The sequence below is a fragment of the Propithecus coquereli genome, unplaced genomic scaffold (genome assembly GCF_000956105.1).
Source record: "Propithecus coquereli isolate 6110/MARCELLA unplaced genomic scaffold, Pcoq_1.0 Scaffold459, whole genome shotgun sequence".
Lineage (NCBI taxonomy): Eukaryota > Metazoa > Chordata > Mammalia > Primates > Indriidae > Propithecus > Propithecus coquereli.
The window spans coordinates 770930-788436 of NW_012150385.1; the positions used below are offsets into that span (position 1 = coordinate 770930).

Here is a 17507-nt window from a genome sequence, read left to right on the forward strand (position 1 = left end):
CACTCTGTCCCCACACTTTCCTTTAATTATCGGTGAGCACATAGACACACATCTACCTGTATTCATTCATTGCTTTTTCAAATTATACAAGCAGCACAGTTCCATAGCAAGTAGGAGGAGGAGGAAGAGAATGGAGAAGGGATAGAAAGAGAACTTGCCTTCCACACCCCTTTCCCAAAGCCACCCCTCCACGGGGACCGCCTCTTTCTGTGCATTTGTGAACATGTGTGTGTCTCCCGTGCTAATTACCAGCCATATGGTAATTTCAAATTCCTTCAACCCAGAGCAACTTTTCCCTCACTTCCCTTCACCTGCCCCTTCCCTTTACTCCAACAACCTCTTCCCTGTGAAAAGCAGTGATGTTAGAGAGATGGAAAGATTGGGCCTGCAAAGATAATTTTCCAACTCAGAGAGGTCTGTCCTCAGAGGTCCCACCTGGCCATAGGATCCTCTTCATGGAGCCTCTTGCTAACCTGGCAACTCCACCAAAGTGTGGGCTCCCTTGATTTCTGCCACAGGGGAGAGCCCCTCGAATGCTGATATTCCTAAATGTGCTACACATCAAGTCACTAAAGTCCTAAATTTCAAATCTAAGAAAGAAAAAGGCAAATGTTCCTGAAACAAACAAGCAAAGAGCAGAACAGACACGCTGGCAGCAGCCACTGTTCCATGGTCCAGCACTGGAAGGTGTACAGGTTCACCAGGAGCAGCGGGTGCCAGCACGGGCAGAGCCGGTGGGCTACAGCTCCGCCCGCCAAGCTGGCTGGTGTAGACCACCTGGTTTTCTTTGAGACTCCACCCCCACCCCAGAATCTGTCTCAACTCCCTGTAGACTCCTGTAGTTGGGACTCCAAGGATGCAACCCAGCACTATCAGAAACTTCCTAGAAACTGCTGAGATCCACAGGGTCTTCTTTGACCGAGGCCACAGCTAGTTAATGGCCAAGCTGGGACTGACGTCCAGTTATCCAAGTGTCTGAGAGAGTGCTCCTCCCAGACGTCACTTAGCAGTCCTTAGCCTCACGTGATCCTAAAAGCCGGAGGCGAGTGGCTCCCCCAAGCAACGCAGGCACTGCTCGCCCCTCACGTGCAGAGAAGCAGCCAGCACAAGCCACACTGCCGACCAGCACCAAAGCTGAGTGCAGTGACAGCGCATGGCTGAGAGGGGCAGAAAAGGACAGAAAAACCACAAAAGATGCCACAGGTGTGATTGGATTTTTCAAAGAGGAACGGTAACTGACAAGGGTCCAAATATATTACGAACAACAACATGGTTTAAGGTAAAAATAGAATTTGTGTTTTTAAACGTGCCACTGGATGAATATCTGTGGATGTGATTGTTACTGAAAGCAAACAAACCAACAAACAGAAAACGGAATGGCCATTGTCAAGATAAATGGCACATTAAATGTGAAAGCAGAGGCTCGAGCCCTGATTGAAAAGACCCTTAAGCATGGGCGTGTGGCGGCGGCGCCTTCCAGGTTCACAGAGTGAGCTCACTGTGCTGTTTGTGACATAGACACCGGGCAGCTGGGAACGTCAGTGATCAGGACTGGGAGCTCAGGATGTGCACTGAGGTGCCCCTGCCTGGACCTGAAGCAGCTGCTCTGGACCTGCCTGCCAGGGCGGTGGGTGCAGCAGACGTCAGTGGGTGGAGGAGACAGACACGGGGGCCTGGGGAGCAGAGGCGAGGAGGCGGCGTCATCACGGCAAGAGCAACAAAGGCTGCGCAGTTGTAACAGTGCAGCCAGCGTCTGAAAGGCGGAGACAGGAGAGATTCCCCCAGAACAGCCGAAATGCCCCCCTGTGTGAGGTGAGAGGTGGCCAGGGAGAATGTGACCAGGCTTGGGGCATGGCTGCCAGGTAGCCAGTGAGGGACATGCATCCCAACAAGGCACGAGCCAGACACGTGCGCCCTCCGGCTAAAACGCTACTGGGTGCTTGGTATGTGACAGTGACAGTGAGGGTTTATCAGCCTGCGGGGATGACCCTCCCTGCCGCTGCGGATCAGAACCCAGCGAGGACAGTCGGGTCAAGGCGTGTCCTCTCCACACGCAGGCCGACACCAGAAGCCCAGAATTCTAACAGCATGCCAGTGCCTCCAGGGGTGGAGAGGCAGTTTGGTGCCCTGCACCCTGGCCGCCTCGTCTGGTGGTGGGTACACCAGCGGCACTCTGGATGCTCACACTCACAGAGATGAATTGAGGTGGCCTGACACTGACCAGGACGAAGTGGCACCTGCAGTATCAACTTGTTTTTTTGTTGTTACCACCATTGAAATCGTGGACTTTACGATAAACTGAGAAAAACAGTTCTGAAAAACTCCAGAAGCAACTATTTAATACATTTAAGAGTTCAGCCTATTTCCGCCCAGCCTTTTTTTCTATGCATTATTCTCTAGATAGGCAAGATTAAATTTTAAAATCTGCCTTTTTTAAACCAGTATCACAAGCATCTTTCATGTAATTGACGTGCCTCGTAAGCATGTCTGTGGCTACCTAATATCTCACCATATGGATACAACATGATTACTTAATTATTCACATTTTAAAGCATTTAGATTTTCCCCTGACTTTCTAGTCTAATAAATGACACTGCATTTTTTTCATGTTCATACTTAAATCTCTGCTAATCTTTACTCTTGCTTCTTGAAAAATGTGTTTTTCTTAAATTCATTGCAGCACTATAATTTGTGGTTATTGAGTGACCCTGTTGTGGGAAGATCTTTTAAAACAAATGTGTTTTGCTTTATTATGTAGTTTATTTTCTGTGAAATGGACTGAAAGGAGGAGATTTCAGATGAGAACAAAAGAACTAATGTGTCATCCATGATACAGCAAACTTGAGAAAGTTTGTTATGCGTTAAAACAAACTAGAGTTCTAAGGGGCACATCTGCAGATAACATGGACCCACACATTCTGTAGAGGCACCAAACTGGCAACCTGACAGCACTGGTGCCACACAGCCACCACCCATGTGTCAGGGAGGAGGTGCACACGCGGGAGCACCCACATGCATGGACGGGGGCCGGCCAGCCTGCACACACGTAGCTGGTCTTTCCACACTGCCCATTCATTTGGGTTGCTAAGAATCTCTCTTTATCCCCAATGGGTAAAGAGAAAGTTCTACTCTTCCTCTGCTAGCTCTCAAAATCTTAACTCTTCTCCCCATTTATTTGGCAAAAGTGGGACTTTTGCCTAGAAAATGAGAATGATGACAGTCGTTTCCATTCATGAGCTCCTATTATGGTCCAAGAATCAGAAGCTATTACTCACCAGCTGTGTGATCTTGGATAACGTTCACTTCACTAAACCTTAACTCCACATTTTTAAGGTGGCAGTAAGGGTTTCATGTGCAGGCATGTTTAGGGGATGGTGTCCGCAACTTATATTGAAATGCATGTTTTAAAAAGATGGGTTGATGGATGGAAAGGGAGTTGGTTGGATGAACAGATACATAATATAGCAAAATGCTAGTGGTAAACCAAGGTGGTGAGTATCTGGGTGTTCACTGTAGGTTCTTTTAACTTTTCTTTTTTTTGAAAGTTTTCATAAAACATTGTTGGGGAAAACAGTATTGACATGTGGTGTTGTGGAAGGGAGGAAATGAGACAGTGTTGGTGTGGTTATTGACATAGAGCCATAAGTCAATGTGTTATTGTTGCTATTTGTCATAACAACCAGCAAGATAGGTATAGTAACTCTGTTTTAGGGAGCAAAATAAAAATAGATACTCAGAGAAAATGTAACAGGGACTGAACTAGCTCACATCTGTGCTACTCTTGAGCTGGGGGCCTTTCCCAATGCTGTGCCGCTCCTGCTCCCACCAGGTACTCAAGGACTGAGCGCAGGATGCAGACCACATGTGTATAGTCACAGCTGCTGGTCTCCCACCTTATCCCATTCCATACCCTGACTTTTTTTAAATAAACTTTTTATTTTAGGACAGTTTTAGATTGAAAAAAAATTTACAAAGACAGTCCACAGAGTTCCCCTGCGTCCCTTACATGTTTTCCCTTTTTCTTAACATCTAATGACATAACACATTTGCACAATTAATCAACCACTGTTAATACATCGCCATCAAACACAGTCCGTACTTTATTCAGATTCCTAATTTACCTAATGTCCTTTCTCTGTTCCAAGGTCTCTCAAAATACCATTTGGCATTTACTAGTCACATCTCCTTAAGCTCCTCTTGTCTGCAACAGTTTCTCAAGCTTTCTTCATTTTGATGGCCTTGACAGGTTTCAGACACACTGGCAGTATGTATTGTAGGCTGTCCCTCTACTGGGATCTGTCTGATGTTTTTGTCACGATTAGACTGCGGTCATAGGTTTTGAGGAGGAGGACCTCAGAGGTAAAGTGCCATTCTCATCAGTCATGTGGAGGATACGTGCCGTCATTATAACTGTCACTGCGGACGTTAATTAAGCTTGACCGCCTGGCCAAGGTAGTGTTGGTCAGGTTTCTCCACTGCAGAATTGCTCTCCTCCCCAGTCCATGCTGTCCCCTGTGGTGGGAAGTCACTGCACAGCCCATGATTAAGGGGTGGGGGTTACACTTTACCTCCTGGAGGGCGGAGCACTTACATAAACTTTTTCGGAATTCTTCTGTATGGGAGATTTGTCTCTTCTCCTCCATTGATTCATCCAATCATTTATTTATATCAGTATAAACTCTTGGATATTTATCTTATACTTTGGTTTATAATCCAGAACTACATTGTTTTGCTGCTTTGGCCATTGGGAGCGCTTTCAGATTGGCTCCTGGTCCATTTGGCATCTTCTTGTGTTTGAAGCATTTCCTTACTTTTTTGCACTGCAAGATGCTGCTCCAGGTTCATCTTGTATGTCTCCTGCCCACGTCCTAGAGTCAGCTGTTTCCCCATGAAGCTCTGGTTCCTTTTGTTGGAGGCCGATATTAGAACCAAGGTCTGCACACTGGGTGTGCTTGCTGCTACTGGGGCGTCATTGATTCTAGGCTCTCTTGGTAACGGAGCTGGGAAATAAATGTGTGTATAAATGTATATACTCACTCCATTACTAGTTCTATATGTAGAGTATTTCTACATGTTTCAATATGCAGAAATATTTCTATATGTATAATTATTGATATGTATATCCATCTGTATTTGTATCATGCTAAACATGGGTTCATGCTGATGCCTCCCACACTAATGCTTATCACACCTCACTGCAGCCTGCTGCCCTTGCTCCTCTGTGCCCTCCTATACCAACAGTGAGAGACCTTGCTCCGTCCATCCACTACATCCACTAGCCACTTACTTACTTTTTGAATTCCAGTATAAATATATAGTGGTGTCAGATCTGTTAACCTGTATGTTCACAGGAAATAACTTTGTCAACTAGAGCTCAGGGCTTATGTGCAGTTCTTTTTGCCTTTGCTCCTACAGTCTGCTCTCATTTCCAAATAGGGCACCACCCTTCCCCCTTACCTCCTTCAGGGAGGCAGTTTCAGAAATTTGTAATACAGTTAGATTCATCTGTCATGATCTGCATTCCCTCCTGGCATCCTCTGGCCTAATCAGTTTTTTTTTTATTTGCATACATTAAGGTCCACTCTTTGTGCTGTAGCATCCTGTGGGTTTTGACAAATGCGTGATGCCATGTGTTCATCATGACGGTGTCCTGCAGAGTAGTTTCACAGATATCCTGGCTTTCAACAAGAAGAAGAAACACAGCTTTCTGGAAAGAGTCTTAGAAAATGTGGTTTCTAACCTACTTATGTGATGCTGACTTCTCCCTTTTGCCCCACAACTCCTCCCTAGATTTATCAACAAAACAGACATTTCATCAAAAATAGAAAATTGAGTCCTTGTGGCAATCAGCCCTTGCAGCTTCATATATTTTGAAATGCAAAAAGTAGACTTTCTGTGCCCAAGAAGCAAGGAGAATCCTGTGGACTAGCTATATGCAGACACTGACACATTATTCCCAGGAAACTTAGAAGGGAACTCAATGGATGGTTCTGGATTCAGGATACCACAGGTTCTGAACACACTTTGATTTAGGTGCATAATTATGAGCCAGTTAATCTACTCTACTAAACCTCCATGATCATCCATTAAGTGGGACCACTGTTAATCCTCAGCCCTCTGTTGCTCATAGATGATAAGACAGAGGTAATTAAAATGAAAGTTAAAATGTTTTACTCACTGCGGCAAATTGTGCTTTCCAAAGAGGCCACAGCATGGCTCTCCTGCAATGTGACCTCACCCCTTCTCCATCGAGAGGCAGAATTCCATTCTCTTCTTGACTCTGGGATGCACTTAGTGCCTTGCTTGTCACCAGTGGATTGCAGGAAAAGGGGTTCCTCAAGGCCATGCTGCTTCAGCCTTGTTTGCTGGGATACTCACTCTTAGTGTCCTGAGCTGTCGTGTAGGAATTCCCTCTCCCTGAGACTCCATGCTCACTCCAGGCCACTTGTAGGTACTCCAGTCAACAATCTCTGAGTCATGTCAGCCCAGGCACCAGGTATCTGAGAGAAGCCAGGTTGGACCTCCACCTCCAGCTGAGTACCACTAAGGAGCAGAAGAATCCCCCAGCTGAGCCCTGCCTGAATTCCTGATGCCCAGAATTCATGAGCAGCCAGTGGTGGTGGTTCTAAGCCCTGGAGGTACTTAGCTACAGAATAACAGCTCACCAGAACCCTCGTGACTATGTCTGAGGCACTGTTCTAGGGGCTTGCATATATTAACACTTTCATATTCTGAAAGGCCCCATGACACAGGGACTGTCATCCTCAGTTTACAGATGACACTGAAGCACAGAGGGGAAGAACTTCACTGAAAGTGACACTACTATGAAGCGATGGATTTGAGACCTGTCAGTCTGCCTCTGGAGAAATGCTCTTACCCTAGACCATATGCCCTCACAAATGCTTGGGAGGGACACTGGGAAGGATACAGAGAAATTGAAGTTCCCCAAGTTCCCCACCACGGCTCTAGGATCCAGCCATGGCCAGATAGAAGGTGCCGCATCACCGCTCATCTCCTGGTTGGTGCACGAAGCTGAGCCTCCTGTTAGAATGAGGAAGCCAAATTGTCTTTAAGGATCTTGCCACATTTCCAGGCAAAATGCCTCTCTTAATTACGTTTTTCATAATTATTTCAACTGAAAGCATCTGCACCCTGTTGGGTTTAGATCATCTGAGTAGGAATACTGCTCGTTTACCCAAAACATGAGATGAGAAGACCAAATAGCCGGCTTTGTAGCCATTAGCCGAGAGCCCACGCTGCTGGGCAGGGTGCTGCTGGTTGAATTGGCACCATCTGTTCCTGCGGCTGCGGCTCCCACTGAAATAGCTAAGCAAAGAACACTGACACAGGGCTCCAGAGAAAAGAGGGAGACAAGAAGAAGAAGGAGCAGGGGAAAGACTGCCCCAGTGTGTATGGTCAGCTCCTCCAGCCTTAAGCCTCTGCGCAAACCACTTTCTGGACCAGCAGAAGATCCTGCCACCTCCACCACACCAGCCACAGGGCCACTCCTGGGATGCACCTGGGCTGAGCGAGGCAGAGGTTGGCATAGCACCAGCCTATTTAGCTACCATCTAGTTTATATTGTACTCACACCAGCCACAGGGCCACTCCTGGGCTGCACCTGGGCTGAACGAGGCAGAGGTTGGCATAGCACCAGTCTATTTGGCTACCATCTAGTTTATATTGTACTCACAGGCTGAAATGCTCGGCAAATCCTCATTTGATATCTTCTCAACAGTCCTGGGAGCCAGAATACTCAGACTGGTTCTCCCTTCCTAACCCAGCAGATGTGTTGAGAACCCCTGGTGCTGACCAGCACCAGCAATGGCTTGCAGGAATGGAAGCACCTCCCTCACCTGGAGGGATGCCAGGCTTGTGGTTCACCTGGAGATCCTATCATGTAACCTTGTCTCAAGTGGAGCTGCCTTTATCCACCTGGAGAGAAGGCAGCAGAACATGCACTTGCCCAGGAAGCCCTCGCATTCACATCTGAGCTCCTCTTCAGCCACATTGAATGTCAACTTGGAGACCTGCCCTTTTGAGCCCAGCATCTCATTTTGAAGCCCCAAATGCTGTTCTGAGGAACTCATGTGTGTCTCTCCAATGCCCAGAGAAGCTCAGACAGCAGGGAACATGCATACACTGCATAAACCTCCGGCAGCACTGCTGTGCACTCCACAGCGTGGTTTTCCAGTTACTGCTCCTGTGGGTTAGGGAGCTGCTATGATTTGTATTTTTGTCCTCTCCAAACCTCATGTTGAAATTTGATCCCCAATGTGGTGATGTTGGGAGGTGGGGCTGGTGGGAGGAGTTTGGGTCATGTGGGCAGATCTCTCTTGAATACATTAATGCCCTCCCTCCATTAGGTTCCCTCTGAGTTGGTTTTTAAACAGAGCCTGCACCCCCACGACATGATCTTTGTGCACCTGCCGGCTCCCTTCTGCCTCCAGCAGTGAATTAAAGCGGCCTGAGTTCCTCATCAGAGGCAGCTGCCCAGTCTTGAACTCTCCAGCCCACAGAATCGTGAGCGAAATAAACCTCTTTTCTTAACAAACTACCCAGTCTCAGTTATTCTGTTTTAGAAACACAAAATGGGCCAAGACAGAGACCCTAACTTATGCTTTTGAATCTTATTTTCAGTCCAATAAAAGGAAATTTCTTCTCTTTGCTTTTATTGATTCCAAAAAGCAGCTTCTTGTTAGCTTGCATCCAATAGTGGGCACTTCCTTAGCAGCACTAATAAGGATGTCCCTGTAGGCACACTCATGAGTCTGCCTTTTGCTCCCAGTCAGGGGACCCAGGCGGACTACACAGTGGAGGAGTTTGTGCACACAGGCAGAGCAAATGACAGCACTTTCTTGATGGCATGAAACCTGCTCACCTGAGCTGACTTGGGGCGATGCATGCAGCAAAATCGAAGGGAATCTGTCTGCCCTGCATACATATGGCATCAAGTAATGCTTCAGAGGTTCTTCTGGAGCGTGCCTTCATAGGAGCTTTCCTTTCCATATTGATCACCTCAGTAGGAAAAGGAAAAACAGTACTATAGGAACATCCTCTTTGAGACATACTCTTTCTTTGGGGAGGGCACTGGTGGATGTCCCAAAGTGTGGCACAGGGATGTGGGCTTACAGGCATCTTTGGGGAAGAAGAGGCATTTGTCAGCTCAGGGTTGAACTGTCAGAGTGCCCCTCCAGTGTCCACTCTCAAGAAATCAGGGGGAGCAGGGGGCACCTTGGCACATCTCACAAAATATCCCAGTTGACACAGCCGGTGAAACTGGAACCTGCTTCCCAAAGGGAAGTGCCCTTTTTCATCTAGGATTAAAAAGCTCAAGAAATGGGTGTTTTGTTCCAGTAATTAGGGAGTCCTGTGAAAGGTTTGTGAAAGAGCAGAAAGTGTGCGTTAGTCAGATTGGGCTGCCATAACAAGATACCACAGCCTGGGTGGCTTAGACAACAGCACCCATTTCTCACAGGAGGCAGGAAGTCTGAGATCCAAGTGCCAGCACAGTCCGGGGCAGGAGTGTCCTCGTCCAGGCTTCAGACATCCGCCTTCTCCCTGTGTCTGCAGAGAGTTCCTGTGTCGTCTCCTCTTCATAGAAGGGCACCAGTCCCATTGGGGATATGGCCTCATGACCTCATCCAAGCCCAGTGACCTCACAAAGGCCCCACCTCCTAACATTATCACATGGTGGGAGGTGGTTAGGGCTTTAACATAGGGACTGGGGGCAGACATTCACCCATGGCTGTTGGGCTCACAGGCCTCTGAGGAAGATAGAAGCAAAGTCAACTTACCTGAAGTCGCCTCTCTCGCAGTGGGCACTCTTCTTTTTAGAGAGGAGGTTTGTGATTTGTAGCAGTTGTCCTGCAGGGTGTGTCCTGGTGTCACCAAGGATCTGAGGACACACAGAGCACATCGTCCCTTCCTGGTGGTGTCTGCTGTGACCACCCACCTTCCTTTCACCTGACTGTAGAATGGATTCTCAGGCCTGATTTCTTCTTTCCCACTATATCATCACATGTTTGGGGTTAGTTCAGGTCAGGAATTCTTACAACAGGAAAACAAAAACAAATTTCAGGCCCCTGAAGGAGTGGAACTGGGAGGTGCACACCCTCAGCTGACAGTCTCTGCGGCCAATCAGGAGGCTGGGAGCCTCCCAGGAAGAGCCGAGACGGGCCAGGAGTGAGCCCAGCACGAGCTGGGCATGGGCCACTCCCAGCTGCAGACAGAAAACCATTTTAGGAAGTTCAGATCCAACTCTTTGCGAAGCAAGCTGTGCTAGAAGGAAGCGTTGAATGTTGGAAATGAACATCTAGGCTGAGTTGGGCCACACCAGGGCCAAGCTGCAGGAGCCTCTGTGTCAGCAGTCAGCATTGTGATGCGCACCTCTGGCAGGAGCCTCTGTGTCAGCAGTTGGCATTGTGATGCGTACCGCTGCTGGGGGCCAGCACCCCAGAACACATCATGCCTACCACCTAATCAGCATGCTGCTGGAATTCATGTTGGGAAAGGTACTGATTCACTCAAGTGTTTTGGATATGACTAAAAAAATAAGAGCTGGTAAAAATCCTTTATTAGTTAAAGGACTGTTGTTTAGCATCATCCATGTGGAAGATGCTGTGTAGTGCTGAAGACAAAAACATGACTTCTGTTCCCTGGGGGCTTATAGGTTAGGGGGAACTCAACCTTAATTTAGTAAATGTCGTTAAGTGGAAAGGTCACAGCTCTGTGAAAGCATGGCACAGGGAAGCGTCACCCAAACTGGGGGCCAGGGGAGCCCTCCCTGGGTACTGAATAATTGTGCTGAGAGGGGCAGGGGCCCTGCAGGATAAGGGTAAGCCCCAGGGAGACACACCCAGCAAGGCTGTAGAAAAGAGAGCAGGAACAGAGAGGGAGGTGAGACCACCCTGGGCAGGTGTTAGAGGGCCCTGTTATGAATGGGACATTTCTGAGGGGCTGTTTTAAGAAGGAAGAGGGGAAAGGAGTGTGGGTGGGAGATCACGTGATGCCTATTTTTAAGATGTGTTCCATTCTTCCTCCAGACTAGCCAGCATGAAGGGCAGCAGATAGAAGCCTGTGGCTTAGTCAAAGATAGTATCAGTGAAACAGAAGGAAATCTAAATTAAGGGCTTTTGGGCAAAACTGCCCATCCCTTAGGATCTCTTAAGATCACTGGGCACGTGGGTAATGAGGAAGACTGGCCTCAGCGGCAATGGGGGAGGGGGCAGTGGCCAGGAGGGAGGATGGCAAGTTTGGATTTGAGGTTACCTTTGAGATATCCAGGTGAGTTGTAAAACCAGAAGTTCCCTATAGATAAGTGGTGGTCGAAGCTATGGGTGTAGACAAGATGGCCAAGAGTTAAAACAGCAAAATGGGGATAGGAAGGGCTTAGAATGCAGCCTTTTGCCAATTCTTCAAGCCCATGTACTGTGCATTCAGATTATTTATTCTGTTCATGGCTTGGTGAACTACTTTGGTCTGAAGACTCGTGTCTGTCTTCATGTTGACAGTCCCCAGCAGTTACCACTTTGGATATTGCCCCTATCCCACTCTCTCCATTCTCTCCTTCTGGAATCCCTATTGGTTGTATGTTGGATCTTCTCTTTGTGTGAGCTCCGTCCCTGTGTTTTTCTGTGCCTACCTGCTGATTCCCTCTTATGTGTCTTCCAGCTTACAAATACTGTCTTCGGTTGCACCTGATCAGTGTGCTGGGTAACTCATATCTTGGGTTTTTATTACAAGTACCCTATACTCTTCACTTTGGAAAATTTTAGCTGTGGAATTTTCCAAGTGTGATTTTTTTTTTTTTCCTGAGACAGAGTCTCGCTTTGTTGCCTGAGCTAGAGTGAGTGCCGTGGCGTCAGCCTAGCTCACAGCAACTTCAAACTCCTGGGCTCAAGCAATCCTTCTGCCTCAGCCTCCCGAGTAGCTGGGACTACAGGCATGCACCACCATACACGGCTAATTTTTTTTATATATATACATTTTTAGTTGTCCAGCTAATTTCTTTCTATTTTTTTTAGTAGGGACGGGGGTCTCACTCTTGCTCAGGCTGGTCTTGAACTCCTGAGCTCAAACAATCCGCCCGCCTCGGCCTCCCAGAGTGCTAGGATTACAGGCGTGAGCCACCGTGCCTGGCCTTTTTTTTTTTTTTCATTTTTCCAATATGGCCTCTTGTTCACTATGGATTTCTGTTCCTTCTTAATTACTTAAATTATTTTAATGTCTTTGAGAATGTTGTCAAATTTTACATAGAACTCTCTCTACAACAATCTCAAAGACATTAAAATAGAATTGTTTTGGAGTAATTCTATTCTGGAAGTACCAGTTCTATTTTGGGTGGAATATCAGCTGACCACCCTCTTGTGTTGTTCCCTCTCATGCAGTTTATAATTTTCTATTGTGACTCCATCTAGATCTAGGATTATTATTATTTTTTTTTTTTTTTGCTACTGGAAACCCATGAGCTGTAGCTTGTGAAATTATCATCATTCATAGAGACCATCTTTGTGTTTTCTTCAGCTTCAGTGTTGAATCCATTTATATTTTGTTTTCTCAGCAGGATTCCTGTGTCAGGCATAAATACAAACTCTGGGCCCACACCCATGCTTGGCCTGGCCCTGAAGTTTCCATTGCTCACTCAAGGTCCAATACAGACACAAAGCTCACTCTCTGGTTTCTCAAGGCTGTGGGGGAAGTTTCTAGTCTCCTTTCATGGAAAGAACACTCTTTGGGGCTATGGGATTTATGCACGGGTTGTCCCCTGACCAAAGACCATGTCCTCTCTCCCCTCAAGTCATTAGAATCCCAGCCACAGCTCCCCAGACCTGTCTCCTGGGAGTGAATTGCCCAGGAGCTGCCTGGGTTCTGTGCCTTCCCAGCAGGAGGAATTACCTGTCATCCCAGTTTGCCATCTCGCTGGGATGCAAGACCTATTTATCACCTTTCAGGGATGAATGCCAGTAATAGTACCAAAGGAAAACATTAGAACAGAAAATGCAAGCAAAACTGTAATTCAGAAGTAGGTAGCTGTTCTTCCCTGTGGCACACATTCACCTTTGGTACATTCTGCACAACAGAGAGATGGTAGGTGGGGATTTCATGGGCAGCAGAGGGCCACCAACAGCTCCCAGGTCAGCCAGGCCCCGTAGCCACAGTTACCCACTACACCAAAATGGGGGAGCTCATGGAACAGCAAGGACACTGGATGTGGTTCAGAGAAGCTAGTTCCGTGCCCAGACCCTTACTAACCCTGCAACCCCACGTCTTTTACTCACACATTCCCAGCCTCCATTTCTGCGTCTGGAACGCATCATCCCGACCAGCCCCCAAGGCTGTTGTCAAGGTGAACCGGCTGGAAAGTAGCATTCATACGAAGCTGCGTCTACCTTCCAGGAGACATCATGTTTATTAACAAAAAGCTGCAAGTTTGCCAGCTGCACTAGAAAGAAATGATTTATCCAATTTGTGCGGAGCCCTCCCAGCTATATCTGGCTGTCCTTCCTTAGTCCCCAAGGAGTGTGTCTCACTGCGTGTCTCCTGTGCGGTCTCCTGCATTTGGGCACCAACTGACATCATCCCTGGCTTCACTGTGTACATGGACAGTGCCACCAAGCCAGGAGAAACAAAGTGTTTGGGGGAACATCGTTGCCATTCTTTTATTTTTTCTGTAACTTGAATTACAGAAGATTCAACTCTGTATTGTGTACAGATTCTCCAGTTGAGGAGAACATTGAGTGTCAGAATTCAAAAAGCTCGCTGCACCTACCCAGCTGGGGTCACTGTCCTCCTTGGGTTGCTGCTGTCATCTCCAATCATTTGCAGCATATATTGAAATTGACTGTTTCATAACATGACAACAAATACACATTCCTGGAAACTGCAGTACATCTCGTACCTCTTAAAGCTCACTGTCACCCCCAGGGTGGGTGAGCTGTGAGAACTTGCTTCTGTTGGACTGGCAATGAATGATTCTTAATTTCTTACCCTTGATAGTCATATTTACATTTGTTTTGATTAGTGTTCCCTCGTCACTTTAGCTTCCTTGCGTTTGTTCACAGGTGTTTACTCAGACAGCCAACACTCTTGAACTCACCTATTTGCCTCCCTGCAGAGGGGCTGACTGTGAGCATTACTGCTGCTGGGGCCGTGCCCCAAACTGCATCTTGGGCCCATGGCTACAGGCTGTACTGACTATAGGGAAAGGCCACAGAAATGTCACAAATGTCTCTCTTGGTCAAGAGCAAGAGACTGCGGGTTAATTGGTGGCAAAGGAAGAAAAATGAGCACGTGTGAACCAAGCATATGATGAAATCAGGAAAAGCATACCCCTGAGTTATTTTGCCATGTATTGAAAGCAAAGGAAATTTACTTAGCTGCAAAAATTATTCTACAAGTCTAATAAAGAATGAGCTAGGGATGCTGCTTCCCAGGCAAAGCCACCTCTGCTGGGCCATCCGGGTGGAAGGGGAGTCCCTGGTGGAGAGCGGTTGCCGCAGCAGTAAATGAAAGGTGGCCCCAGGTCCCGAGACATGCCTCCCTTTGTGTCCTCCCCCTTGAGTCTGGGCCGGTCCCCCTGACTCACTTGAAACCAGTAGGACACAGCAGTAGTGACTTTGCATCCTCTGTGGCTGGTAGCAATGAGAAACTCACAGCTTCTACCTGGGTATCCTGGAGCACTCACACAGGGCCCAGAGCTGCGACACAAGACGTTCAACCACCAGTGACCACCATGCTAGGGAGGCCAAGGCACCAGGCGTGAGCAAAGCCATCTTGCACCCTCCTGAGCAGCCCAGCTGCCAGCTGGACATCAACGGACCCTAGGTAATGCCATGCGGAGTAGGAAAATTGCCCAGCCAGCTTGATCTGGACTCCTGACCCAGAAGTTACGGGATAGATAAGATGGTTGTTATTCGAACCTCCAAGCTTTGCAGTAGTTCGTCGCACAGCAGTAGGTAATTAGAACAGCCAGCTCTCCCCATAGAGATGCGGCACTGAAGAACGATGCGTGAGCAGGTAGCCCAGTCCTCAGGTTGCATCTGAAGAATGGGGATTGGTGGCAAAGCCAGGCAGAGTCCTAGGAAGGGGAAAACATCAACAAGTGGGGCTCCTGCCCTGAAGCAAGATGAGAAGTGAGATCAAAGAGATGCCCCATCCCCAGCCTCTGCTCTGAGTTGACTTCTCCTAGAAGCTCCTCCGTTGGTGTTCTGTCCTGGGATTCACCCCTTCTCTTACACTACCTGACAGAGGTGTGTCCCCTGCACTCCTGGCTCTGACCCCTCCCACACCATGGAAACCACAAGCCAGAGGGGACACCAGAGGAAGTTTCTGAGTGTGTCCTACCCTGGGGCCTGTCCAGCCCTCAGCGAGCTCACGGTTGGCTCTAACTCCAGTAAGTTTAGCAGTTTCTGTGGTAATCCCAAGTGGCCTGATGTGATTTATCAGGCAGCTTATGAGGGTATGGCAATAATGGAAACATCACAAAGCAGTCAGTTGAGACACAGAGCAGGTGACATAAACCATGAAGGACAAAGAGAATGGACATAGAGCAATGGGAAACAAAAGATGTTAGCACGTTTTGGAAGACGTCAGCAGACGGACGAGTGGAGATTGTGCAGTGCAGCTGGGTTTGAAAGCCTTCCGTGAAAATGCCCGTGGGAACCAGCCAGTCTATCCATCATCACCACACAGACGCAGGGCTTGGGAGCTCCAGGTCCAGGCGAGATGCGGAGAAGGCATCAACCTGAGATCTTGAGATTTTTTTTAAGATTTTGTAATCAGTAAAGCACCCAGTCCTGGCTCCCATCACCAGGGCTCAGCCGCAGGCGTGTCTTCATCCCGGTGGGAGAGCAGGTGTGTGTGCCAAAGTCAGAACGTCTCCAGCCACAATGACGCCAGGCATAAAGGCGGGTGGGAGGGAGATGCCTGACCTAGCCCAGCACGTGGTGAGCAGTGAGGCCCGGCCTCTCCTGCGCAGTGCCTAGAGCTCCACACCCCACTAGGCTCTTGCCCCCAGGCAGGAGGTTAGGGGATTTGTCTTTGGAGAAACTGAATGTCCCTAAATTAGTTTTTTGGGGATGCCATAACAAGATACCACAGATTGAGTGACTTAAACAACAAAAATTTCTTTCTCACAGTTCTGGAGGCTGGAAATCTAAGATCAAGGTGTCTTGATTTCAGGGTTGGTTTCTTGTGGAGCCTGTCTCTGGGCCACCAGATGGCTGCCTTGCATCTTCACAGGGTCCTCCCTCTGTGTGTGACTGTGTCCTAATGTCCTCTTCTTGTAAGGACACCAGTCCACTCTAAGAACTCCATTTAAACTTAATTGCCTCTTTAAAGAGGCATCTCCAAATACAGTCACATTCTGAGGTACTGGGGTGCATATGAATTTTGGAGGAACACAGTCCAGATTATAAACATTCTCCAAAGATCAATAGATGCTGTTGTGCTGAAGCCAAAAAAAAATTAAAAAGACAGCCTGCTGCCTAATCAACACTCTAGGAAATTTCACCAATCAGCACCATATTTGCATAATTGGCCTTTTGGTGCTCTTGAGTGTTAAATAACAGCGCAACTGCCGACATGTGAGAAAGCTCTGCCATGACAACACTGAGACCTGAGCAAATGGGAGAGGGTAAGGGGGGGACCTGCATAAAGAGACAGTGCAAGAAGCAGAAAAATGTCTTTACAAAAATCTATGTCATTAATATTTTCAGAGATATAAGGAATAAAATGAACTTTCTTAAGCAAAAACAGAAAGTTATGAAAAAGCAAAAGTGAGAGAACAAAGTTCTTGAAAATTAAATAACATAATACCCCAAATAAAATCCCATAGAAGGCTTGGAGGATGGTTGAGGAAATCCCCTTATAAGGTGTAACAAAAGGAAAGATGTAGATGATGAAGAAGGAAAGAAAGGAAGAAACAAGCAAACAGTTGGAGAATTAATTCAGAGACAAGTTCTTGTTTTTTTTTCAAAGGTCAGGTGCATTTACTTTATTAACTAAGCAAGAGCCTACAGTTTGTTTAAAAAATAACAACTCAACTACAGGATGGCTATTCCTTTTTCTCCCCTCAGTAGTATCTTCCCCCAAATTCAAGACAATTCTAGTCATGTTCCTTCTGAAGCACTACAGAAACAAATGTTATTAAGATAACTCAAAACTTGAATAATATTTTCTTTATTTACAAGTTAGAATCAACAAAGACAGTCCAGGGGACCAAACGGGGAGATGACTGAAACCCCCAGGGCCCCAAATGGAGTGAAAGGAAAAGGGAAAACAAGAGTAGAAAAAAAAAGTCAACGTAAAAAAAGAGCTCCCCCTTTCTTCCCTCCCCATGGAGGCTGAGGGGACCTTGGCCCCACTCTCCCCCCAGCCTTACCTAGAGTAAAATAAATTAGAACAAACAACCTCAAAACAGGGCCGTTAGAAGTGAACAGGGCAGCTATGGCCTCAGGTAACTGTATCAGGGCCTTTACACACTCCCCCTCTCTGTACCTCTGCTC

At 47.3% G+C, this 17507-nt stretch overlaps 1 protein-coding gene across 1 annotated transcript in view; it reads left to right on the plus strand.

Moving 5' to 3' along the window:
• The window catches only part of SYNDIG1 (synapse differentiation inducing 1), a 107834-nt gene that overhangs the window by 74870 nt on the left and 15457 nt on the right, over positions 1-17507 (plus strand). The window lies entirely within an intron of this gene.